At 43.4% G+C, this 15,621-nt stretch overlaps 9 pseudogenes; all 9 read right to left on the bottom strand.

Moving 5' to 3' along the window:
• Positions 1 to 818: 818 nt before the first annotated feature.
• On the bottom strand, positions 819 to 1,083 carry LOC130288161 (U2 spliceosomal RNA; annotated as a pseudogene).
• A 1,465-nt stretch (positions 1,084 to 2,548) lies between these two features.
• On the bottom strand, positions 2,549 to 2,812 carry LOC130289529 (U2 spliceosomal RNA; annotated as a pseudogene).
• Positions 2,813 to 4,272: 1,460 nt separating this feature from the next.
• LOC130287551 (U2 spliceosomal RNA) lies at positions 4,273 to 4,536 on the bottom strand (annotated as a pseudogene).
• A 1,466-nt stretch (positions 4,537 to 6,002) lies between these two features.
• LOC130287550 (U2 spliceosomal RNA) lies at positions 6,003 to 6,266 on the bottom strand (annotated as a pseudogene).
• Positions 6,267 to 7,722: 1,456 nt separating this feature from the next.
• On the bottom strand, positions 7,723 to 7,986 carry LOC130287549 (U2 spliceosomal RNA; annotated as a pseudogene).
• Positions 7,987 to 9,449: 1,463 nt separating this feature from the next.
• On the bottom strand, positions 9,450 to 9,713 carry LOC130287548 (U2 spliceosomal RNA; annotated as a pseudogene).
• A 1,472-nt stretch (positions 9,714 to 11,185) lies between these two features.
• LOC130287627 (U2 spliceosomal RNA) lies at positions 11,186 to 11,449 on the bottom strand (annotated as a pseudogene).
• A 1,462-nt stretch (positions 11,450 to 12,911) lies between these two features.
• Positions 12,912 to 13,175, bottom strand: LOC130287675 (U2 spliceosomal RNA; annotated as a pseudogene).
• A 1,614-nt stretch (positions 13,176 to 14,789) lies between these two features.
• On the bottom strand, positions 14,790 to 15,053 carry LOC130287547 (U2 spliceosomal RNA; annotated as a pseudogene).
• Positions 15,054 to 15,621: the final 568 nt, after the last annotated feature.

Genomic DNA, 15,621 nt, shown 5'->3' with positions numbered 1-15,621 from the left:
CCTGGTGCAATAATCCTCCCATGAGGATCAGCCTCAACGGCTTTGTAGATTGCACTCATGTCAGCAACTCCATATACATTTTTTTTTCTTCATGCTTCTTTCTTCATCCTTTTTTCTTTCTGTCATTCAGACTTTCATTCATTCGATCTCTCTCACTCACTTGCTTTAACTCATTTGTTCTCACTCACTCACTCAATCACTCACTCACTCATTCACTCTCACTCACTCTCACTCTCTCACTCACTCGCTCACTAAGTCAGTCTCTCTCTCTCTCTCTCTTTTTCTTTTTATATATATTTTTTTCCGTCTTCTTCTTCTTCTTCTTCAGACCCTGTCATAGCACTAATGCCTTTCCAATAACACCAGCAGATGGAGACACTCCATTGCAACATTGGTTGTGAGCAGCAGTTTCTAAAAACAAATGCCTCATGGCGGATTTCCCATCCATCAATGGATGGTAAATTTTGTTTTTATCATTCACTGACCACAGAAACCAATGCATGGTCAAGCAACAGCAATGACACACCCTTGTGTATAGGCATGAGACCCTCATGTCATTTAACAGGATTCAGCACCACCCACAAGACAGCTACCTGTCATGTCATGTCAAACCTGCACAGGTGTGCTAGATTATTATTATTTAGTTTTATTTTATTTTTTTACACCAATCAGTGTGCAAACATGGTCATTAAAACGCTAAATGAATAGACGTTCATAAACCAGTCAGTGCAACTCATCATTTTGGTCTCCAATTCTCAAACTCAAATTCTCACCCACGGAGGATTAAATGAGAATCTTTCTTGTTTAACACTGGAATGGGGTGGTGCACTGTTCACTACCCGAAGATACTGCCACATCGGGTCAATGCATAGGGCGACAGAAGCAAGCTTCCAAATCAGCTCCCTTTCTCAAAAATCCATTTAATTTATGGTCCCCAGATAGGGAACGTATGTATCAGTATGTGCTCACAAGTCACCCAAGTGCAAGTATTCACACAAAAAAAAAACGTGCCTCAGGATGCGATCTGTCGCAAGATCCTTTCTTTTTTTACACTTGATCTAAGCCAAAAGGCCTAGAGGGGATAACCGGGAAAGGGGTGGACCCAACCATGTCCCCTTCATGAGCACTCACATTACTCATAGGAATGGAAGGAAGGCTGGCAGCCAACCAGACTCCCATACACTCTCTGGGTGGGTGGCAGTCAGCCACCCATACATACATACATACAGCACAGGCTAAACCCACATCATCACTTAAAAAAAGACAGGCGACCATTGCACTCTGATGGAGCATTTAGCAATGCAATCCATAGCCTGGCTTTTGCCTGAACCCCCATCACTCCTCCTCTTGCATATAAGACAATATTTCAGATCTGCATATGAAAACAACACGCCTACCTTTGTTGCACATAGCTGCCTGCCTGTCTCTAGTTACCCCACTGGCTGTAGCTGCGTCCCTTCCGACATGGAATAACACCAACTGTAACGATAAACTGAAAATTAACAGTATAAACCTGCATCATTTTGGACTCTGGTATTTGCTGAATCCGGGTGACCTGACAATCGATGGTGGTGCCGCTGGTGATTCTGGCCTTCTTGGAATCTGTTGGGCCTATGTGTTAGCTCACACATCACTTGGGTATCCATGGTAACTACCACAACATGGTCATCTGCAGTTTACATCTAGCCCGTGGCATTGAATGGCATTTTAAAAGTGCTAAGGGTCCTGGTGCAATAATCCGCCCATGAGGATCAGCCTCAACGGCTTTGTAGATTGCACTCATGTCAGCAACTCCATATACATTTTTTTTTCTTCATGCTTCTTTCTTCATCCTTTTTTCTTTCTGTCATTCAGACTTTCATTCATTCGATCTCTCTCACTCACTTGCTTTAACTCATTTGTTCTCACTCACTCACTCACTCAATCACTCACTCACTCATTCACTCTCACTCACTCTCACTCTCTCACTCACTCGCTCACTAAGTCAGTCTCTCTCTCTCTCTCTCTCTTTTTCTTTTTATATATATTTTTTTCCGTCTTCTTCTTCTTCTTCTTCAGACCCTGTCATAGCACTAATGCCTTTCCAATACCACCAGCAGATGGAGACACTCCATTGCAACATTGGTTGTGAGCAGCAGTTTCTAAAAACAAATGCCTCATGGCGGATTTCCCATCCATCAATGGATGGTAAATTTTGTTTTTATCATTCACTGACCACAGAAACCAATGCATGGTCAAGCAACAGCAATGACACACCCTTGTGTATAGGCATGAGACCCTCATGTCATTTAACAGGATTCAGCACCACCCACAAGACAGCTACCTGTCATGTCATGTCAAACCTGCACAGGTGTGCTAGATTATTATTATTTAGTTTTATTTTATTTTTTTACACCAATCAGTGTGCAAACATGGTCATTAAAACGCTAAATGAATAGACGTTCATAAACCAGTCAGTGCAACTCATCATTTTGGTCTCCAATTCTCAAACTCAAATTCTCACCCACGGAGGATTAAATGAGAATCTTTCTTGTTTAACACTGGAATGGGGTGGTGCACTGTTCACTACCCGAAGATACTGCCACATCGGGTCAATGCATAGGGCGACAGAAGCAAGCTTCCAAATCAGCTCCCTTTCTCAAAAATCCATTTAATTTATGGTCCCCAGATAGGGAACGTATGTATCAGTATGTGCTCACAAGTCACCCAAGTGCAAGTATTCACACAAAAAAAAACGTGCCTCAGGACGCGATCTGTCGCAAGATCCTTTCTTTTTTTAAACTTGATCTAAGCCAAAAGGCCTAGAGGGGATAACCGGGAAAGGGGTGGACCCAACCATGTCCCCTTCATGAGCACTCACATTACTCATAGGAATGGAAGGAAGGCTGGCAGCCAACCAGACTCCCATACACTCTCTGGGTGGGTGGCAGTCAGCCACCCATACATACATACATACAGCACAGGCTAAACCCACATCATCACTTAAAAAAAGGACAGGCGACCATTGCACTCTGATGGAGCATTTAGCAATGCAATCCATAGCCTGGCTTTTGCCTGAACCCCCATCACTCCTCCTCTTGCATATAAGACAATATTTCAGATCTGCATATGAAAACAACACGCCTACCTTTGTTGCACATAGCTGCCTGCCTGTCTCTAGTTACCCCACTGGCTGTAGCTGCGTCCCTTCCGACATGGAATAACACCAACTGTAACGATAAACTGAAAATTAACAGTATAAACCTGCATCATTTTGGACTCTGGTATTTGCTGAATCCGGGTGACCTGACAATCGATGGTGGTGCCGCTGGTGATTCTGGCCTTCTTGGAATCTGTTGGGCCTATGTGTTAGCTCACACATCACTTGGGTATCCATGGTAACTACCACAACATGGTCATCTGCAGTTTACATCTAGCCCGTGGCATTGAATGGCATTTTAAAAGTGCTAAGGGTCCTGGTGCAATAATCCTCCCATGAGGATCAGCCTCAACGGCTTTGTAGATTGCACTCATGTCAGCAACTCCATATACATTTTTTTTTCTTCATGCTTCTTTCTTCATCCTTTTTTCTTTCTGTCATTCAGACTTTCATTCATTCGATCTCTCTCACTCACTTGCTTTAACTCATTTGTTCTCACTCACTCACTCACTCACTCAATCACTCACTCACTCATTCACTCTCACTCTCTCACTCACTCGCTCACTAAGTCAGTCTCTCTCTCTCTCTCTCTCTTTTTCTTTTTATATATATTTTTTTCCGTCTTCTTCTTCTTCTTCTTCAGACCCTGTCATAGCACTAATGCCTTTCCAATACCACCAGCAGATGGAGACACTCCATTGCAACATTGGTTGTGAGCAGCAGTTTCTAAAAACAAATGCCTCATGGCGGATTTCCCATCCATCAATGGATGGTAAATTTTGTTTTTATCATTCACTGACCACAGAAACCAATGCATGGTCAAGCAACAGCAATGACACACCCTTGTGTATAGGCATGAGACCCTCATGTCATTTAACAGGATTCAGCACCACCCACAAGACAGCTACCTGTCATGTCATGTCAAACCTGCACAGGTGTGCTAGATTATTATTATTTAGTTTTATTTTATTTTTTTACACCAATCAGTGTGCAAACATGGTCATTAAAACGCTAAATGAATAGACGTTCATAAACCAGTCAGTGCAACTCATCATTTTGGTCTCCAATTCTCAAACTCAAATTCTCACCCACGGAGGATTAAATGAGAATCTTTCTTGTTTAACACTGGAATGGGGTGGTGCACTGTTCACTACCCGAAGATACTGCCACATCGGGTCAATGCATAGGGCGACAGAAGCAAGCTTCCAAATCAGCTCCCTTTCTCAAAAATCCATTTAATTTATGGTCCCCAGATAGGGAACGTATGTATCAGTATGTGCTCACAAGTCACCCAAGTGCAAGTATTCACACAAAAAAAAACGTGCCTCAGGATGCGATCTGTCGCAAGATCCTTTCTTTTTTTACACTTGATCTAAGCCAAAAGGCCTAGAGGGGATAACCGGGAAAGGGGTGGACCCAACCATGTCCCCTTCATGAGCACTCACATTACTCATAGGAATGGAAGGAAGGCTGGCAGCCAACCAGACTCCCATACACTCTCTGGGTGGGTGGCAGTCAGCCACCCATACATACATACATACAGCACAGGCTAAACCCACATCATCACTTAAAAAAAGGACAGGCGACCATTGCACTCTGATGGAGCATTTAGCAATGCAATCCATAGCCTGGCTTTTGCCTGAACCCCCATCACTCCTCCTCTTGCATATAAGACAATATTTCAGATCTGCATATGAAAACAACACGCCTACCTTTGTTGCACATAGCTGCCTGCCTGTCTCTAGTTACCCCACTGGCTGTAGCTGCGTCCCTTCCGACATGGAATAACACCAACTGTAACGATAAACTGAAAATTAACAGTATAAACCTGCATCATTTTGGACTCTGGTATTTGCTGAATCCGGGTGACCTGACAATCGATGGTGGTGCCGCTGGTGATTCTGGCCTTCTTGGAATCTGTTGGGCCTATGTGTTAGCTCACATATCACTTGGGTATCCATGGTAACTACCACAACATGGTCATCTGCAGTTTACATCTAGCCCGTGGCATTGAATGGCATTTTAAAAGTGCTAAGGGTCCTGGTGCAATAATCCTCCCATGAGGATCAGCCTCAACGGCTTTGTAGATTGCACTCATGTCAGCAACTCCATATACATTTTTTTTTCTTCATGCTTCTTTCTTCATCCTTTTTTCTTTCTGTCATTCAGACTTTCATTCATTCGATCTCTCTCACTCACTTGCTTTAACTCATTTGTTCTCACTCACTCACTCACTCACTCAATCACTCACTCACTCATTCACTCTCACTCTCTCACTCACTCGCTCACTAAGTCAGTCTCTCTCTCTCTCTCTCTCTTTTTCTTTTTATATATATTTTTTTCCGTCTTCTTCTTCTTCTTCTTCTTCTTCAGACCCTGTCATAGCACTAATGCCTTTCCAATACCACCAGCAGATGGAGACACTCCATTGCAACATTGGTTGTGAGCAGCAGTTTCTAAAAACAAATGCCTCATGGCGGATTTCCCATCCATCAATGGATGGTAAATTTTGTTTTTATCATTCACTGACCACAGAAACCAATGCATGGTCAAGCAACAGCAATGACACACCCTTGTGTATAGGCATGAGACCCTCATGTCATTTAACAGGATTCAGCACCACCCACAAGACAGCTACCTGTCATGTCATGTCAAACCTGCACAGGTGTGCTAGATTATTATTATTTAGTTTTATTTTATTTTTTTACACCAATCAGTGTGCAAACATGGTCATTAAAACGCTAAATGAATAGACGTTCATAAACCAGTCAGTGCAACTCATCATTTTGGTCTCCAATTCTCAAACTCAAATTCTCACCCACGGAGGATTAAATGAGAATCTTTCTTGTTTAACACTGGAATGGGGTGGTGCACTGTTCACTACCCGAAGATACTGCCACATCGGGTCAATGCATAGGGCGACAGAAGCAAGCTTCCAAATCAGCTCCCTTTCTCAAAAATCCATTTAATTTATGGTCCCCAGATAGGGAACGTATGTATCAGTATGTGCTCACAAGTCACCCAAGTGCAAGTATTCACACAAAAAAAAACGTGCCTCAGGATGCGATCTGTCGCAAGATCCTTTCTTTTTTTACACTTGATCTAAGCCAAAAGGCCTAGAGGGGATAACCGGGAAAGGGGTGGACCCAACCATGTCCCCTTCATGAGCACTCACATTACTCATAGGAATGGAAGGAAGGCTGGCAGCCAACCAGACTCCCATACACTCTCTGGGTGGGTGGCAGTCAGCCACCCATACATACATACATACAGCACAGGCTAAACCCACATCATCACTTAAAAAAAGGACAGGCGACCATTGCACTGTGATGGAGCATTTAGCAATGCAATCCATAGCCTGGCTTTTGCCTGAACCCCCATCACTCCTCCTCTTGCATATAAGACAATATTTCAGATCTGCATATGAAAACAACACGCCTACCTTTGTTGCACATAGCTGCCTGCCTGTCTCTAGTTACCCCACTGGCTGTAGCTGCATCCCTTCCGACATGGAATAACACCAACTGTAACGATAAACTGAAAATTAACAGTATAAACCTGCATCATTTTGGACTCTGGTATTTGCTGAATCCGGGTGACCTGACAATCGATGGTGGTGCCGCTGGTGATTCTGGCCTTCTTGGAATCTGTTGGGCCTATGTGTTAGCTCACACATCACTTGGGTATCCATGGTAACTACCACAACATGGTCATCTGCAGTTTACATCTAGCCCGTGGCATTGAATGGCATTTTAAAAGTGCTAAGGGTCCTGGTGCAATAATCCTCCCATGAGGATCAGCCTCAACGGCTTTGTAGATTGCACTCATGTCAGCAACTCCATATACATTTTTTTTTCTTCATGCTTCTTTCTTCATCCTTTTTTCTTTCTGTCATTCAGACTTTCATTCATTCGATCTCTCTCACTCACTTGCTTTAACTCATTTGTTCTCACTCACTCACTCACTCACTCAATCACTCACTCACTCATTCACTCTCACTCTCTCACTCACTCGCTCACTAAGTCAGTCTCTCTCTCTCTCTCTTTTTCTTTTTATATATATTTTTTTCCGTCTTCTTCTTCTTCTTCTTCAGACCCTGTCATAGCACTAATGCCTTTCCAATACCACCAGCAGATGGAGACACTCCATTGCAACATTGGTTGTGAGCAGCAGTTTCTAAAAACAAATGCCTCATGGCGGATTTCCCATCCATCAATGGATGGTAAATTTTGTTTTTATCATTCACTGACCACAGAAACCAATGCATGGTCAAGCAACAGCAATGACACACCCTTGTGTATAGGCATGAGACCCTCATGTCATTTAACAGGATTCAGCACCACCCACAAGACAGCTACCTGTCATGTCATGTCAAACCTGCACAGGTGTGCTAGATTATTATTATTTAGTTTTATTTTATTTTTTTACACCAATCAGTGTGCAAACATGGTCATTAAAACGCTAAATGAATAGACGTTCATAAACCAGACAGTGCAACTCATCATTTTGGTCTCCAATTCTCAAACTCAAATTCTCACCCACGGAGGATTAAATGAGAATCTTTCTTGTTTAACACTGGAATGGGGTGGTGCACTGTTCACTACCCGAAGATACTGCCACATCGGGTCAATGCATAGGGCGACAGAAGCAAGCTTCCAAATCAGCTCCCTTTCTCAAAAATCCATTTAATTTATGGTCCCCAGATAGGGAACGTATGTATCAGTATGTGCTCACAAGTCACCCAAGTGCAAGTATTCACACAAAAAAAAACGTGCCTCAGGATGCGATCTGTCGCAAGATCCTTTCTTTTTTTACACTTGATCTAAGCCAAAAGGCCTAGAGGGGATAACCGGGAAAGGGGTGGACCCAACCATGTCCCCTTCATGAGCACTCACATTACTCATAGGAATGGAAGGAAGGCTGGCAGCCAACCAGACTCCCATACACTCTCTGGGTGGGTGGCAGTCAGCCACCCATACATACATACATACAGCACAGGCTAAACCCACATCATCACTTAAAAAAAGGACAGGCGACCATTGCACTCTGATGGAGCATTTAGCAATGCAATCCATAGCCTGGCTTTTGCCTGAACCCCCATCACTCCTCCTCTTGCATATAAGACAATATTTCAGATCTGCATATGAAAACAACACGCCTACCTTTGTTGCACATAGCTGCCTGCCTGTCTCTAGTTACCCCACTGGCTGTAGCTGCGTCCCTTCCGACATGGAATAACACCAACTGTAACGATAAACTGAAAATTAACAGTATAAACCTGCATCATTTTGGACTCTGGTATTTGCTGAATCCGGGTGACCTGACAATCGATGGTGGTGCCGCTGGTGATTCTGGCCTTCTTGGAATCTGTTGGGCCTATGTGTTAGCTCACACATCACTTGGGTATCCATGGTAACTACCACAACATGGTCATCTGCAGTTTACATCTAGCCCGTGGCATTGAATGGCATTTTAAAAGTGCTAAGGGTCCTGGTGCAATAATCCTCCCATGAGGATCAGCCTCAACGGCTTTGTAGATTGCACTCATGTCAGCAACTCCATATACATTTTTTTTTCTTCATGCTTCTTTCTTCATCCTTTTTTCTTTCTGTCATTCAGACTTTCATTCATTCGATCTCTCTCACTCACTTGCTTTAACTCATTTGTTCTCACTCACTCACTCACTCAATCACTCACTCACTCATTCACTCTCACTCACTCTCACTCTCTCACTCACTCGCTCACTAAGTCAGTCTCTCTCTCTCTCTCTTTTTCTTTTTATATATATTTTTTTTCCGTCTTCTTCTTCTTCTTCTTCAGACCCTGTCATAGCACTAATGCCTTTCCAATACCACCAGCAGATGGAGACACTCCATTGCAACATTGGTTGTGAGCAGCAGTTTCTAAAAACAAATGCCTCATGGCGGATTTCCCATCCATCAATGGATGGTAAATTTTGTTTTTATCATTCACTGACCACAGAAACCAATGCATGGTCAAGCAACAGCAATGACACACCCTTGTGTATAGGCATGAGACCCTCATGTCATTTAACAGGATTCAGCACCACCCACAAGACAGCTACCTGTCATGTCATGTCAAACCTGCACAGGTGTGCTAGATTATTATTATTTAGTTTTATTTTATTTTTTTACACCAATCAGTGTGCAAACATGGTCATTAAAACGCTAAATGAATAGACGTTCATAAACCAGTCAGTGCAACTCATCATTTTGGTCTCCAATTCTCAAACTCAAATTCTCACCCACGGAGGATTAAATGAGAATCTTTCTTGTTTAACACTGGAATGGGGTGGTGCACTGTTCACTACCCGAAGATACTGCCACATCGGGTCAATGCATAGGGCGACAGAAGCAAGCTTCCAAATCAGCTCCCTTTCTCAAAAATCCATTTAATTTATGGTCCCCAGATAGGGAACGTATGTATCAGTATGTGCTCACAAGTCACCCAAGTGCAAGTATTCACACAAAAAAAAACGTGCCTCAGGATGCGATCTGTCGCAAGATCCTTTCTTTTTTTACACTTGATCTAAGCCAAAAGGCCTAGAGGGGATAACCGGGAAAGGGGTGGACCCAACCATGTCCCCTTCATGAGCACTCACATTACTCATAGGAATGGAAGGAAGGCTGGCAGCCAACCAGACTCCCATACACTCTCTGGGTGGGTGGCAGTCAGCCACCCATACATACATACATACATACAGCACAGGCTAAACCCACATCATCACTTAAAAAAAGGACAGGCGACCATTGCACTCTGATGGAGCATTTAGCAATGCAATCCATAGCCTGGCTTTTGCCTGAACCCCCATCACTCCTCCTCTTGCATATAAGACAATATTTCAGATCTGCATATGAAAACAACACGCCTACCTTTGTTGCACATAGCTGCCTGCCTGTCTCTAGTTACCCCACTGGCTGTAGCTGCGTCCCTTCCGACATGGAATAACACCAACTGTAACGATAAACTGAAAATTAACAGTATAAACCTGCATCATTTTGGACTCTGGTATTTGCTGAATCCGGGTGACCTGACAATCGATGGTGGTGCCGCTGGTGATTCTGGCCTTCTTGGAATCTGTTGGGCCTATGTGTTAGCTCACACATCACTTGGGTATCCATGGTAACTACCACAACATGGTCATCTGCAGTTTACATCTAGCCCGTGGCATTGAATGGCATTTTAAAAGTGCTAAGGGTCCTGGTGCAATAATCCTCCCATGAGGATCAGCCTCAACGGCTTTGTAGATTGCACTCATGTCAGCAACTCCATATACATTTTTTTTTCTTCATGCTTCTTTCTTCATCCTTTTTTCTTTCTGTCATTCAGACTTTCATTCATTCAATCTCTCTCACTCACTTGCTTTAACTCATTTGTTCTCACTCACTCACTCACTCAATCACTCACTCACTCATTCACTCTCACTCACTCTCACTCTCTCACTCACTCGCTCACTAAGTCAGTCTCTCTCTCTCTCTCTTTTTCTTTTTATATATATTTTTTTCCGTCTTCTTCTTCTTCTTCTTCTTCTTCAGACCCTGTCATAGCACTAATGCCTTTCCAATACCACCAGCAGATGGAGACACTCCATTGCAACATTGGTTGTGAGCAGCAGTTTCTAAAAACAAATGCCTCATGGCGGATTTCCCATCCATCAATGGATGGTAAATTTTGTTTTTATCATTCACTGACCACAGAAACCAATGCATGGTCAAGCAACAGCAATGACACACCCTTGTGTATAGGCATGAGACCCTCATGTCATTTAACAGGATTCAGCACCACCCACAAGACAGCTACCTGTCATGTCATGTCAAACCTGCACAGGTGTGCTAGATTATTATTATTTAGTTTTATTTTATTTTTTTACACCAATCAGTGTGCAAACATGGTCATTAAAACGCTAAATGAATAGACGTTCATAAACCAGTCAGTGCAACTCATCATTTTGGTCTCCAATTCTCAAACTCAAATTCTCACCCACGGAGGATTAAATGAGAATCTTTCTTGTTTAACACTGGAATGGGGTGGTGCACTGTTCACTACCCGAAGATACTGCCACATCGGGTCAATGCATAGGGCGACAGAAGCAAGCTTCCAAATCAGCTCCCTTTCTCAAAAATCCATTTAATTTATGGTCCCCAGATAGGGAACGTATGTATCAGTATGTGCTCACAAGTCACCCAAGTGCAAGTATTCATACAAAAAAAAACGTGCCTCAGGATGCGATCTGTCGCAAGATCCTTTCTTTTTTTACACTTGATCTAAGCCAAAAGGCCTAGAGGGGATAACCGGGAAAGGGGTGGACCCAACCATGTCCCCTTCATGAGCACTCACATTACTCATAGGAATGGAAGGAAGGCTGGCAGCCAACCAGACTCCCATACACTCTCTGGGTGGGTGGCAGTCAGCCACCCATACATACATACATACAGCACAGGCTAAACCCACATCATCACTTAAAAAAAGGACAGGCGACCATTGCACTCTGATGGAGCATTTAGCAATGCAATCCATAGCCTGGCTTTTGCCTGAACCCCCATCACTCCTCCTCTTGCATATAAGACAATATTTCAGATCTGCATATGAAAACAACACGCCTACCTTTGTTGCACATAGCTGCCTGCCTGTCTCTAGTTACCCCACTGGCTGTAGCTGCGTCCCTTCCGACATGGAATAACACCAACTGTAACGATAAACTGAAAATTAACAGTATAAACCTGCATCATTTTGGACTCTGGTATTTGCTGAATCCGGGTGACCTGACAATCGATGGTGGTGCCGCTGGTGATTCTGGCCTTCTTGGAATCTGTTGGGCCTATGTGTTAGCTCACACATCACTTGGGTATCCATGGTAACTACCACAACATGGTCATCTGCAGTTTACATCTAGCCCGTGGCATTGAATGGCATTTTAAAAGTGCTAAGGGTCCTGGTGCAATAATCCTCCCATGAGGATCAGCCTCAACGGCTTTGTAGATTGCACTCATGTCAGCAACTCCATATACATTTTTTTTTCTTCATGCTTCTTTCTTCATCCTTTTTTCTTTCTGTCATTCAGACTTTCATTCATTCGATCTCTCTCACTCACTTGCTTTAACTCATTTGTTCTCACTCACTCACTCACTCAATCACTCACTCACTCATTCACTCTCACTCACTCTCACTCTCTCACTCACTCGCTCACTAAGTCAGTCTCTCTCTCTCTCTCTTTTTCTTTTTATATATATTTTTTTCCGTCTTCTTCTTCTTCTTCTTCAGACCCTGTCATAGCACTAATGCCTTTCCAATACCACCAGCAGATGGAGACACTCCATTGCAACATTGGTTGTGAGCAGCAGTTTCTAAAAACAAATGCCTCATGGCGGATTTCCCATCCATCAATGGATGGTAAATTTTGTTTTTATCATTCACTGACCACAGAAACCAATGCATGGTCAAGCAACAGCAATGACACACCCTTGTGTATAGGCATGAGACCCTCATGTCATTTAACAGGATTCAGCACCACCCACAAGACAGCTACCTGTCATGTCATGTCAAACCTGCACAGGTGTGCTAGATTATTATTATTTAGTTTTATTTTATTTTTTTACACCAATCAGTGTGCAAACATGGTCATTAAAACGCTAAATGAATAGACGTTCATAAACCAGTCAGTGCAACTCATCATTTTGGTCTCCAATTCTCAAACTCAAATTCTCACCCACGGAGGATTAAATGAGAATCTTTCTTGTTTAACACTGGAATGGGGTGGTGCACTGTTCACTACCCGAAGATACTGCCACATCGGGTCAATGCATAGGGCGACAGAAGCAAGCTTCCAAATCAGCTCCCTTTCTCAAAAATCCATTTAATTTATGGTCCCCAGATAGGGAACGTATGTATCAGTATGTGCTCACAAGTCACCCAAGTGCAAGTATTCACACAAAAAAAAACGTGCCTCAGGACGCGATCTGTCGCAAGATCCTTTCTTTTTTTACACTTGATCTAAGCCAAAAGGCCTAGAGGGGATAACCGGGAAAGGGGTGGACCCAACCATGTCCCCTTCATGAGCACTCACATTACTCATAGGAATGGAAGGAAGGCTGGCAGCCAACCAGACTCCCATACACTCTCTGGGTGGGTGGCAGTCAGCCACCCATACATACATACATACAGCACAGGCTAAACCCACATCATCACTTAAAAAAAGGACAGGCGACCATTGCACTCTGATGGAGCATTTAGCAATGCAATCCATAGCCTGGCTTTTGCCTGAACCCCCATCACTCCTCCTCTTGCATATAAGACAATATTTCAGATCTGCATATGAAAACAACACGCCTACCTTTGTTGCACATAGCTGCCTGCCTGTCTCTAGTTACCCCACTGGCTGTAGCTGCGTCCCTTCCGACATGGAATAACACCAACTGTAACAATAAACTGAAAATTAACAGTATAAACCTGCATCATTTTGGACTCTGGTATTTGCTGAATCCGGGTGACCTGACAATCGATGGTGGTGCCGCTGGTGATTCTGGCCTTCTTGGAATCTGTTGGGCCTATGTGTTAGCTCACACATCACTTGGGTATCCATGGTAACTACCACAACATGGTCATCTGCAGTTTACATCTAGCCCGTGGCATTGAATGGCATTTTAAAAGTGCTAAGGGTCCTGGTGCAATAATCCTCCCATGAGGATCAGCCTCAACGGCTTTGTAGATTGCACTCATGTCAGCAACTCCATATACATTTTTTTTTCTTCATGCTTCTTTCTTCATCCTTTTTTCTTTCTGTCATTCAGACTTTTATTCATTCGATCTCTCTCACTCACTTGCTTTAACTCATTTGTTCTCACTCACTCACTCACTCACTCAATCACTCACTCACTCATTCACTCTCACTCTCTCACTCACTCGCTCACTAAGGGTGCATTCCCACATGGCGTATTTTGCTGCGTATTTGCTGCGTGTTTGCTGCGTATTTGGTGCTGCGTATTTTCCTACCCATTGACTTCAACAGGGAAAATAAAATACGCAGCAGCAAATACGCAGCAAATACGCCGTGTGGGAACGTACCCTAAGTCAGTCTCTCTCTCTCTCTCTCTTTTTCTTTTTATATATATTTTTTTCCGTCTTCTTCTTCTTCTTCTTCAGACCCTGTCATAGCACTAATGCCTTTCCAATACCACCAGCAGATGGAGACACTCCATTGCAACATTGGTTGTGAGCAGCAGTTTCTAAAAACAAATGCCTCATGGCGGATTTCCCATCCATCAATGGATGGTAAATTTAGTTTTTATCATTCACTGACCACAGAAACCAATGCATGGTCAAGCAACAGCAATGACACACCCTTGTGTATAGGCATGAGACCCTCATGTCATTTAACAGGATTCAGCACCACCCACAAGACAGCTACCTGTCATGTCATGTCAAACCTGCACAGGTGTGCTAGATTATTATTATTTAGTTTTATTTTATTTTTTTACACCAATCAGTGTGCAAACATGGTCATTAAAACGCTAAATGAATAGACGTTCATAAACCAGTCAGTGCAACTCATCATTTTGGTCTCCAATTCTCAAACTCAAATTCTCACCCACGGAGGATTAAATGAGAATCTTTCTTGTTTAACACTGGAATGGGGTGGTGCACTGTTCACTACCCGAAGATACTGCCACATCGGGTCAATGCATAGGGCGACAGAAGCAAGCTTCCAAATCAGCTCCCTTTCTCAAAAATCCATTTAATTTATGGTCCCCAGATAGGGAACGTATGTATCAGTATGTGCTCACAAGTCACCCAAGTGCAAGTATTCACACAAAAAAAAACGTGCCTCAGGATGCGATCTGTCGCAAGATCCTTTCTTTTTTTACACTTGATCTAAGCCAAAAGGCCTAGAGGGGATAACCAGGAAAGGGGTGGACCCAACCATGTCCCCTTCATGAGCACTCACATTACTCATAGGAATGGAAGGAAGGCTGGCAGCCAACCAGACTCCCATACACTCTCTGGGTGGGTGGCAGTCAGCCACCCATACATACATACATACAGCACAGGCTAAACCCACATCATCACTTAAAAAAAGGACAGGCGACCATTGCACTCTGATGGAGCATTTAGCAATGCAATCCATAGCCTGGCTTTTGCCTGAACCCCCATCACTCCTCCTCTTGCATATAAGACAATATTTCAGATCTGCATATGAAAACAACACGCCTACCTTTGTTGCACATAGCTGCCTGCCTGTCTCTAGTTACCCCACTGGCTGTAGCTGCGTCCCTTCCGACATGGAATAACACCAACTGTAACGATAAACTGAAAATTAACAGTATAAACCTGCATCATTTTGGACTCTGGTATTTGCTGAATCCGGGTGACCTGACAATCGATGGTGGTGCCGCTGGTGATTCTGGCCTTCTTGGAATCTGTTGGGCCTATGTGTTAGCTCACACATCACTTGGGTATCCATGGTA

The sequence above is a fragment of the Hyla sarda genome, chromosome 8 (assembly GCF_029499605.1).
Source record: "Hyla sarda isolate aHylSar1 chromosome 8, aHylSar1.hap1, whole genome shotgun sequence".
Lineage (NCBI taxonomy): Eukaryota > Metazoa > Chordata > Amphibia > Anura > Hylidae > Hyla > Hyla sarda.
This window is presented reverse-complemented; position numbering and strand designations above follow the sequence as displayed.